The sequence below is a fragment of the Zonotrichia leucophrys genome, chromosome 15 (genome assembly GCF_028769735.1).
Source record: "Zonotrichia leucophrys gambelii isolate GWCS_2022_RI chromosome 15, RI_Zleu_2.0, whole genome shotgun sequence".
Classification (NCBI taxonomy): domain Eukaryota; kingdom Metazoa; phylum Chordata; class Aves; order Passeriformes; family Passerellidae; genus Zonotrichia; species Zonotrichia leucophrys.
In genome coordinates, this window is record NC_088185.1 from 7,887,222 (window position 1) to 7,898,639 (window position 11,418).

Here is an 11,418-nt window from a genome sequence, read left to right on the forward strand (position 1 = left end):
GTTCTGTTGGCAATGACCGTGTTTTTCTTTAAAAAGTCAATAAAGCCACCCCCTGGTTTATTTTGGCTGTACCCTTCTTACTTGCACGGACAAAGAGTGTGGGGACACAAACTGCTGGAGCCTGTGACCAAGTTGTCATTTACACCTACCCGCAGGCAGGGCTCTGCTGTCCTGCTACGAGCACACATCATCAATAATATGTTTGCCACTTCCTTTTCCTGTCAGTCCTGACATATTTTTCTTTTTTCCATAATCTTTACCAAGTGATTTGTTTTCTTTACCCAAGAGCCTTTGGTACGTTGTGGAATACTAGACAGAGGGAATCCATTACAGTTCAGGTAGTGACTATGATAAATAAACCATGTGCTAGTTGATTTTATTCTGCCTATCCATTTTTAAATGTAATTCAAATGTTGATGTTTTATTATACTGTAATTCAGGTGTTTTGTCATTTCCTTCTTAATGGTGAATTAACAGCCAGTCTGGAACAAAAAAGCCACACTTGCAGAGTAAAGAAAAAATATGCTTTGTTGAAACAGCAGGACACAAAAATCTATGAGAGTATTTCCAGTAGGGCTTTTATTGCAATTTTCCCATCATCTCTCTAGCTCTGGTGCTGGTAGCTGTAGTCTTGTAAAAACAGGAGAAAGGTGATAATCCTTTGGAATTACTTAGCTACACTTCAGAGTACACCAAATCCGGTTTCCTAATCCAGTTCCCACAAGATGAGTTATATGAGGCAAAAGCTAAAGATGAACAAGATAATAATTGGAACAGAAAAAGAAGCCAGGATGCAGCATAGTTTGACAGAGAAACTGCATGGAATCTGATACAGTGCCCATTCAACAGTGAGCAGAAAGTCACGGTACAGGCAGTGCTGATCTCTGAATCGTCCTCCCAGCCCACACAGGGAGGTGTCACTCCAGCTAAGCTGTGACTGACACGTCTGGACTGGCTGAAACCAGCGGTGGCAGTCATGACTTACATGGCCTGGCATCTCCCTGCTTCCCTGGGCTGCTGGCAAAGCTCCACACAGCCCACAGCCTCCAGGGCTGTGATGTCACAATGTCACAGCCCTCAGCCTAGGGACAGTGATGTCACAATGTCACAGCCCTCAGCCTCAGGCCCAGGGACAGTGATGTCACAATGTCACACCTGTACTCACCTTCAGCGCTCCTCATGCTGGAGTGCAGCAAATGCTGCCGTGCCCCACACGCTCTCTGGAGTCCTGAGTGAGTTTGAACTCTGATTCACTACAAACTCCAAGTAGCACAAACCTGGCACTGGTGGTGCTGCTGTCTCTGCTTTTCTGCTGCCATGAACACAACATCAGGGTTCTCTCTTCCACTTCCCTCAAGAGACCTGCTGCAATCTTGGTTTAGGTGATAGGAACTGACCAGGTTATACAGAATTGAGGATTAAAGTTTACATGATGAATAAAAAACAAGCAGCAATCCAGTGCAGAATGTAGAAATGACTCTCCTTTTCAGAGATGACAAGATGGACAAGGGGGAGAAAGAAGTGTCTGTCATTCAGCAAGGACAGCAAAGGATCCTGAAAGCTGAACAGTGTTTCCATTGTTTTAACACAAGCTCCGCTTCTCTGCTGAAAGATCCAAATGACAAGGACACTGAGGGTTTCTTTCTCTTCGCTGTTTGTTTCCCTAGTAACAAATACACAAGCTGCACTGTTAGATACCATCCTTTCATCCTTTTCTCTTTCTTTTTTTTTTTTTTTTTTTTTTGAAGATAAAGACATGTCAAGGATGTAGTCAGTGGTAGCAGGTTAAGGTTGCTTGTATGAATGAACCTCCAATACAGCACAATGCACTTGAGGTCACTGCATGTAGTCAGTGGCTGAGACAGTGAAATAACTTGAAAAGCATGGAGGAAATGATGGAAGTAGTGATGCATCATTACTTCCTTTGCTTCTTTAGGATATGTTAAGTTTCAAAAGCTTGGTGACTTTAACCAAATTTAAAAATCAATTTGTCTTACAATTTCAAACACTAGATTCTCTGTGTTAGGCTGAAAGACAACCACTGAAAGAATTAAGGACTTTTTTAAAAAGGTAATTTAACTACTTTCCTATATGTTTGCCATAAATGCAAGCTTAGTAATGAAAACCAAAACATCTGATCTTGTGTTCTCAGTTACTCAGGTTTGTAACATTGTGTTCTCCAAAGTTCTCCAAGGAAAAGAAAAATGCATCTTTTTTCTTGGGACATGGCAGCAGCTGGTCTAAGTAGTGTAATGTAGAAATAACTGACAAAATTCATATCAAACTTCTTATTATATAATATGAAATTACAACATTATGCATGAATTGTAAACCAGCTTGTTGCTAGGACATGAGTTCCAGTGGCATTTGTCACAGTGTATTTTAGTTACTTGTCTGGAACTGCCTGTGTGGAGAGGTATTTTAGGTGAACAAATACATTCCTCTCATTTGGGATGCTTTCTGAAATGAGTACAACCATTAAATTGTACCACTTAGGCCAACACAAAATCTGCAAGTCCCAAAAAGAGGCAGAGAAGCTGCATCTCCAGTGGGTCAGGGAATCCAAAGCAATGTGATCAGCTGTCCTGAAACACTCTGATGTCTCAAGCTTTCATCAAGTGGAGAACAGGCAAAGGAATCTGTTTGGGGGCTATGAATCAAATCTGTATCATGATTTTAATGTGATGTAGACATCTGCTCATATCCATATAAATGGATGTGATGTGTAAAAAAGTCAGAATCACCCAGAGCTCCAGATCTTAAGTCAGGGGAATATATGTTCTCTCTGTCAGAGGGCTGAAATACACACCACCACTGGAGGGCAATTTGTCATCTGCAAAATCTGCATTGCCCTGTTAATGCCCACCATCACTGTGGAAGCTCTACTTTATCTCCTGTGTGACTTTTGAAGTAGCAAAACCAGATGTTAATTAAACTTTTCTAATATTCAGACTGGCAGATATACAAGTGTCCTACCTGGAGTAGAGAGGTTCATCAGGGAATTAGCCAGCCACATGCCCTTCAAGCACCAGCATGCTTTAGTAGCTAGGTTAAATTTTATGATACTTTCCCCCTGAATTTGTTTTTAAATTATTTAATATCAAGTTTCAGTAGAATATCTTGACCTTTCTCTGCATGATAACAGTAAGATGAGTTTTGTTTTATACTCCTTTTAGTCTTTAAACAAAAATATAAGGCCCACAAAAGAATCATCATGCTATGAGCACAGTAATGAAAATGGTGATCATAAGAACAAGTGACAGCTGTATTTATTGTTGAAATGTGGTTTTTGTACCAACCAAGCTGTGGAGAGATGAAGTTTTGTCTGTCCTCAAAAGCAGAGGCAACTTCAGAGACTGTGACCAGGCTGTGTAAGTGGGGAAACCTGGCTGTGTCTCCTTTTCCTTATGGCTTTGCTTGTTGGCTTTGTGAAAGCTGATCAACAGACTCAAGAGCAGAACAGACAATTGCAGTGTGTGAATACCTGTGTGTGTCTCTAAAACTTACAACACTGTTTTTCTAATGGGAGAATTTGTAACTGTTCCATTTGTGTTTATATCTGTCCCAATCAATTACAACCTGTGGAACAGCAGGATTCACAGACCATGTCTGTTAGTTCTGTAACTTCCCCTCATCTCTGGAAAAGAAGCAGAAGTTCTTTTAAGCTATCTCAGGCTCCTTTGCAAGGGGTGATATCTAGATCATCTGCAGAGCCTGAAAAGACAGAAGTGTTCCAACCCCTCCCTGACAGTGGCTGTGTGATTGTGAATGCAGAGAGGGCTGCAGGCTGTGCCTCCAGCATGAAACTTTGAGACTGTAGACAAGGAGCAGACTGCATTTAACCAGGAGACTGGAAACAGCATCATCAGCTGTGCAGCTGTTCACTCCTGGTAAGTAAATTACACACTACAGTGGAATATTTAGCATGCAAACAGGAGTGGCAGCACAGTAACCAGCAAAACAACACATAGAAACTAATTGCACTTGATGAGTACCATAGCATTTAAATACAAAATCAGATGCTAGCAGGGATTGTCTGTATTTAGCAGGAGAGAAAGCAGATGTGTTTTTGTGAGTGAAAAGGAAAAGGTAGTAGAATAAAGAGAACTATGTAAGCTTTCAATGTATACTAACATGTTAAAAACTCCACCCTAATGTAGGATTGCCACATATTCCATGCAGCTCTCAGCTCCCTGGCTGACTGTTGGCCAGCTGTTGCTTATCTGGGATGTTAAATTTGTGTTTTGTGAGCCATAGAAAAGCAGAGATTAAATTTCTGTTGATATGTGTTTTGTAGAAACACATTCTGCATATGCTTGCCTATATATGCAAAACAGTTGGCTCGAGGCAGGGATTCAAGCTTTTTCTGTGTTGGGATTGTTTCGTTTCCTTTTTTTCCCCTTTCTTCTAAGAGATGTATTTCTCATCTTAAAACCCAGATTTATATTTCCATCTTCATTTTCTATCCTGCCCAGATTAGGGCATCCAGCACAAGCATATTCTGTCATTTCACAGATAAATAGAGCCAGAGGATTATTGTAATCATGTGCTACAACTCACTGTGGGACAGAAGCCATGTGACTGGTTATTACTTGTCATTTAAAGCAGAACATCCCTGAGGAAAACATGCCTTAGAACATCCTGTCTCCACAAATTGTTAATTCCTTGTTCCAGTCATTAATTACTCTCATTGACAGATATATATATCTTATTTCTCCCTTGAATGTATTTAATTTCACCTTTCAGCTGCTATTTCCTCTGTCTCTGTAAGATGGAGACTTAGGACTTACTATAGACATGAGAGCATCCTTTAAAGTAATAGCATTTGATAAAACACATTTTTCAATTTCTAAGTTGTTTCTGTATCTCTTATCAGATCCTTTTCCAAGGTATCAAATGATTTCTCGAGCTGTGGATTCCAGCATGGGACTGTCCTTTTCCTGTTCAGACAGATGATCACATCTTCATATCTATCTGTGCAATGAATTGCCAGTTCAACTGATTCTTTTGGGAAATGCCAAAGGCATTTCAGAATTGTTGTTCCCACTTCAAAACCAGGAATATCTTATTGTAAGGACAAGCAAACCCAAAGTTTTTACCATAATTGATGGTAAAAATCTTTTCCACTTGTGTTTTCTCATGAATCTGACTAGACATACAATACAAATTAAAAGCTTGGCCACATTCAGAAGGCATCTGCTATCAGGAATGACCAACAGGTCACCTGGAGTTTGTCACAGAAGGTGAATTTCATTTCATTTCAGAGGTGAATTACAGATTTCCATAGCAAAGCAATACTCTGGGAAAAATTAAATTGGAACCAATTTTGATTAGGATTGACTTCCTGTGGTAGCCAGCCTATTGTTTACAGGCAAAATGCAACAGGACATCAAATTATTCTCTGGAATTATATGAAGACAGATACTAAAGAGCTGATTCTTTTTGCAATGTTGAGATAAATATACAAAGTAAAGAGTAATCTTGGCCATGGAAGTTTTCTGAGAAGGACAAAAAGAAAAGCTTTTATTGTAATTAATATGTCTAGTGTAACTTTGAAACTGAATGAGAAGGAGACTGAAGAGAAGAACAGCAAAAACAAGAAAAAAAAAGATGTTCTGTGACTATCAGAGCACAGGGTTATACACTGTAACTTGACATGACTCATATTCTTTTTAGAAACTTATCTAAACAGTGTCTACAAAGATTGCTGGAAAGAGAACACACAAAGCAATCCCTGTCTTCCTGCTCTTCACACTGGGGTTTTTTAATTCACTGTGGCAATTGCTAGAGCTGCCTCTGCTGATTTATTACTTGTATTGATACACCACATTCTGCAAGATTAACTCAAAGGCCTTATTTGCCACCCTGTAATTTTTCCCTCCTCTTAATCTTCCCTTCTTTTTCCCCCTTAGGTCATTTAATTCCATAAGCCCCTGGAGAATGCAACCGAGTCTAAAGACTGGTTTTATTTAGACTCAAGAAAAAGCATCACTGATTTTTATGCTTTGTGATCAGATTACCTGTACATTTCATTTGTAGGGTGGAACAAGCTATGTGATTTCTGTACATAAATAGATATTTCTGATTTTTGTTTTCTCCAATGGATTTTTATTTTCTCCAAGGCTATCTCAGTAACTGAGAAGTGAACAATCCTATTAAAACTGCTGAAGGATTTAGAGAAAAAACAGCCTCACACTTGGTCCCACTGGCGAGGTGTGCCTGGTACTGTAGTGGCTCCATCTTGTGGCTGAACCTGCTCCGATCCTTTATACCAGGCTGACCCTTCTTGTCATCATTCTTATACAAATATTGATAAATAAGTGTGTGAACTTCCTTTATAACTTTTAGAACAAATGGCTCAAAGTTTTCTGGTAATAGAGAAATAGGGAGACAGATTGGAGACAGGATTGGCCCAAGCAGGCATTGCCCAGCTCCCTGTGTGGCAATGTCAGTCACAGAGTTTGGTTACATTCTCTGCTCACTGCCAGGAGCCTCAGCCAGGCAGAGGGAGAACAAGCAAATTCCAGCTTCACTTTTGGATTCCAACCTGCACTAATGTTGTTGTTGTTCATGATTAACTTGCTGTGGCCAGTAAGCAATTCGCCATTTACCTTCAAGAGTGGCCTTGAGTTTCTACCAAAACATAAACACACATCAGTGTAGTTTATTTTGGCAGCATTCTTTTTTTCTAAAACAAATATTTTTGCAAGAGGTTGTCATTAAACAAAATGTTAGCATTTGAATGGAAGAAAAAAGCAGATACCTTTCAATTAACCTTTTCCTGCCATCCCTGAACTGTGTTCAGTAAATGCCTCAGTTTGACTGCTCAGCCACCCAAACCATGAGCTGAGCATAGGAAAGGACAAAACTCACAGCAGGAATTACAGAAGGCTGCCAACATCCTGGCTCACTGACCACATGGCTCAGCCAGTGCCTGCTTCATGTCCTAGTTCTGTAAGTTCATGTTTTGGTGTACAGCACAACTAGGGGTTTTCTTCAGACTGCAGAAAAGTAAATAGTTCACTTTTAGCACCTTCAGTGTTGGCAGCAGGAGGGCAGTGAGCTGCCAGGGCATGCTGGATGTTCTGTTCCATCAGCTTGTGTGTTACAGGACAGAGCTTCTAACAGGCACACTAGAAATGGCATTCATCTCTAGAGATATTGCCACAGCCGTAAGACTGCAGAGATCAAGAGAACACAAATTACAATTGCAGAGCCTGGTGGAGGGCTGGGTACTGGGTACAAGGCAGGATAAGACTGGCTGCACCCGTATTTTGGCAGTGTTAACAGGAAAGACACATCCCCTGATCCACACGATGTGAAAACAAAGGAAGTGTTTCTTCCCAAGGAGTCACAAGCCCCAGCAAAACACGCATGGCAAGAAAAGTCTCTCTTGCTGTATCATGCAGAGCCTCCACCATATCCAAGCTTGAGTGACAAAGCAGCTTTACCTTGTAATGCTGTTGCTGCAGGCCCCCAGCCAGGTAATAGCCAGCATTGACTCCACAATTCTGAAGGCTGATCCATCTCTTTGTTACACTGCACTTATAAAGAAACCCATCCCCCCTTACAGTCACAATACAGGTGGACCCAATTGGTCCTTCAATCTAAACACCATCACCATTGGCCAATTAAGAAAACCCTTTGGTAAACAAATATCCATAACACATTCCACATGTTCACAACAACAGGTGCAGCCAGTGAAGATAAGAATTGTTTATCATTCTTTTCTCTGAGCTTCTCACAGCCTTTCCCAGGACAATGCCTGGGAAAGTTGTGCATTGCTTTCTGTGGCCAGAGAGCTGCTGGCACATAATATAGCTGCCAATCTGGAAAACATTCTGTATCTAAAATTCCATTTTGTATCCCCTGCAGACATGCTCAGAAATCTGAAAATAAGTATAGATCTGCAAGACTGCCACAGTGAGTTAATAGTGTCAAAGTCTCACTCTCTCTGCTGCACATCATCCCCTTTGCATAAAGCAAATCCACTCAGAGCTGCACCACAGTTTTATGTGAAGGATTCCTTGCTAGATTTTGTACCAAGAAAAAAAATCTTTGCATTAAGTGTGTGACTTGGTGAGGATGGCCTTTGCACACAGGACAGAGCTGCTGTGCTCTGCTGTGCCGCACAGCTGCTGAATGCTCTCTCTGTTGTGCCCTGTACCCACATGTCTGGCAGGGTGTTTGCTGAGCTTGTGGCCCAGGGAGGCAGCGCAGGAGAGGAACAGGGAGGCCAGGCTGCTGCAGCCACAGCACAGCCAGTGTTTGAAATGACTGCACAAGGGTGGGAGGAAGCCATAAAAGGCTCTCTCACATCTGCTTGAGACAGCAGCATCCAGCACTGCACATGAAAGTTACCAGGTGTGTGTCATAGAATGTAACAACAGTTACTTCAAATAAAGGCAGAGGTAACGCTGCCTTCGTGTCCTGCAGTGTGCCATGTTAGGAGGTTGTTGTCTGGTGACAGAGGGGTGAAATGCAAGTACTGCAGTGCCATCTCAGCTGGTATCTCAGCTCTAGAGAGGGCAGGGCTCAGGTGGATCTTACCCACACCAGCTGGGAGTTACGTCTTCAACATCCTTCTCTGCATCCATCTGTTCCAGAGTAGTGCTGATGTTGGTGTGCAATGCAAAGGAACTGTCACAGGTGCCTTTGTCCTGTGCTTTTCTGAAACCCACTTTGCATCCTAGGTTTTGGTTTTGTATTCCCTGGTTTCCTTGAGAAGACCCTGCTCTGCCAGAGATATCCACATTGCAGTGCCTTTCTGGGGTATCTTAAACTTTTAGGTTGTAAAACAAAGTCACCCGAGACCTCTGGATGGCTCAGGGGGCACAGGACACAACCAAATCAGCTGCTCTGGCAGGAGTGCACAAGCCAACATAACTCACATTTGATCAGGACACTGATACTTGCTCTTGTGTGAGCTAAAGAATGATAGAGCAGAGCAGAGAGCATTAACTGTGTGAGCAGGGTGCAAAACAGAGCATGGAAACTGCCAGAAAATCTACTGGCACCAGCAAAATCCCCTGAGCATCCAGAAACTTCCTGTAAGACACTTTGCTGCTGCTACAAACAAGATTCTGCAACCCCTTGGATATTGTTACAAGAGAGAAATGTGTCGTCTTAGCTGGGGGTATAGAGCACACCCACAGGCTGGGGAAGTCAGTTTTTATGTTACAAGCTGTAATACTGTTCTCTCAGTCCTCTATCTTGAATTGTTCTTTTGATACTTCTGCCAGTATGTATGGAATGGGTGGATGGGAACAGAGATGAGAAGAACAGATTGTACAAAGTTTGACAATCATAACTAGCATAATCATAAGCATTAATATTCATATTAAGTTCCCAATGCTTCACCTTGCTTCTGTGCTTCATTCCCTAGCACGGTGGTGTGCTTTTTTTGTAGGTGGTTGGAATTGCTTGGACCCACACCAGAAACTGGGAGAAAAAGGGAAGAATGATCAAATCAGTCCCACACAAAAAAATTGTCTTTAATTCCTCCTTTCTATTGCCTTGACCAGTCATACTGTACACCCACTGTGAGACTCAGACTGCTTTAGAATAATACAACTAAACAACCACACCCAAAACAAAAAGAACCCCCCAAACCTACCACATAAAAACAGAAATTATTCATTTACAGTTTCAGAGATATGTTTGTGTTGTATCCTGCCATAGGTTAGCCTTTGACTGAAGCTCTAAATCTGGAAGACTTGGAGATATTTTTCTAGACAGTCTGGGTATCATTTTACATTCTGCTGTTGAATGATGACAGTTGACTGCTGTCAGCGGGGTTTTTGTGTGTACAACGCCGTCCATGGCAGCTTTCCCCCAGCAGATGGCACGAGCACAGCCCTGACCATCCCAGCAGCTCTGCAGGAGCGGGCTGGGCAGGAGCTTTGCAGAGCTCCGAGCTACGGCTGCGCTTTCCCATTTCCCTCACAGCTTTGAACGGAGGCAAGGTTTCTACTGCGAGGCTGAATGAAAGTGTCATTACGTCATTTCTAGGGCCGGTTTTGTCTCTGTTATTTTTGCTTTCTGGACACTACATCAGCATTGCTGAAAAATTTGACCCACAGACAGAATGAATAGCAAACATTACACAAAATGGGGTTTGATTTGTAGAAGGTATGTGTAAAATCCAAAACGTGCAAGGTGGTACAAGATCGAAGGCTCAGCCTGGAGCAGGAACAGCACAAACTGTGGCGGTGCCGGGAAGGGCAGCCTGTGCAGCAGGGAGGGGCTCAGCCTTTGCATCTGCTCTGGACAAACAGGGATCATCCTTCTCTGCCCATGTCCTCCAGGCAAAACAGAAAAAAGGATGTGAGGGGTATCCCCCTTTATACCCTACACCCAACATGACTGAAGTAGGGGTGGAAGTGATTAAAGGATAAATTCCATACCTAAATCTGTCTTGACCACTGTATTAAAAACAGCAACGTTCAGCTGTATAACATATTAGCAAGTATGAACCAAAGATTCACTTCTTCCCCCCTTGAGCAGGTCCTCTTCAGCCCCATGCAGCCCAGAGTGTCCAGGTCACCACATCTGCACTGTCAGGGGTGTTGGGCTGGGTGACCTTCTCAGGTTCTTTCCAGCAGGATTTTTCTATGGCTGCCTTCAGGAGCTTGGCTGCACTTGACAACAGCTACATCTCATGGCACTGAATGACAGAAAGCTCTTGAGATGGACTGCCTGTTATCCAGGAGGGCCAGGCATTCATCTCACCTCAGCACAGCCTTTAAAGTGTGAGAGGACTAAAGAGAAGAGTAAAACAACAAGAAAATAAATTATTGCACAAGACAACAAATGGAAACAAAATCATTGCAGGCAGGACACCTCTGGCAGTGCCCATTACTTCCTGAGGGAGTACTGGGTACTGGGTGGATCCAGTTTTGGGGCTGGTTTAAGAAAATCAACAAGGCACTGGAAAAGCCACCCAGCAGCATTGCAGCAGCTGCTGATTAGCAAGCCCTGGAAGGTGGCAGCCCGTGGTGTCATTTCCAGCAGGGTGCAGGAATTGTGCTCGTAGGAAGAGCTGTTTCCCTCAAGCTTGTCAGAAATTAGTTAGCTCTTCACTGCCTCAGTAGGTGCAAAGGCTTTACAGATGTATTTATTATCCCTAAACAGGCCATACAAAGAGTTTTTAATTTTTACTCGTTTACCTGAAGATTGTTTTATTCCCGGGCATGAAAGGCTTCACGCCCCCTGCTCCAAAATCTAGCACAGTTAGCAAGCAGGAGTAAGACAGATCACTGAAAGGCAATCACACTTCTTTTCACAGTGAAAATTACCAAATATTCCAATGATTCATACATTCAAATAAAACCAAAATATACACATGCAAAATTTCAGTAATTGAACACAAACATGTCATCATGAATCCGTTCTCAGTGCCACTGAATGCCAAGACAA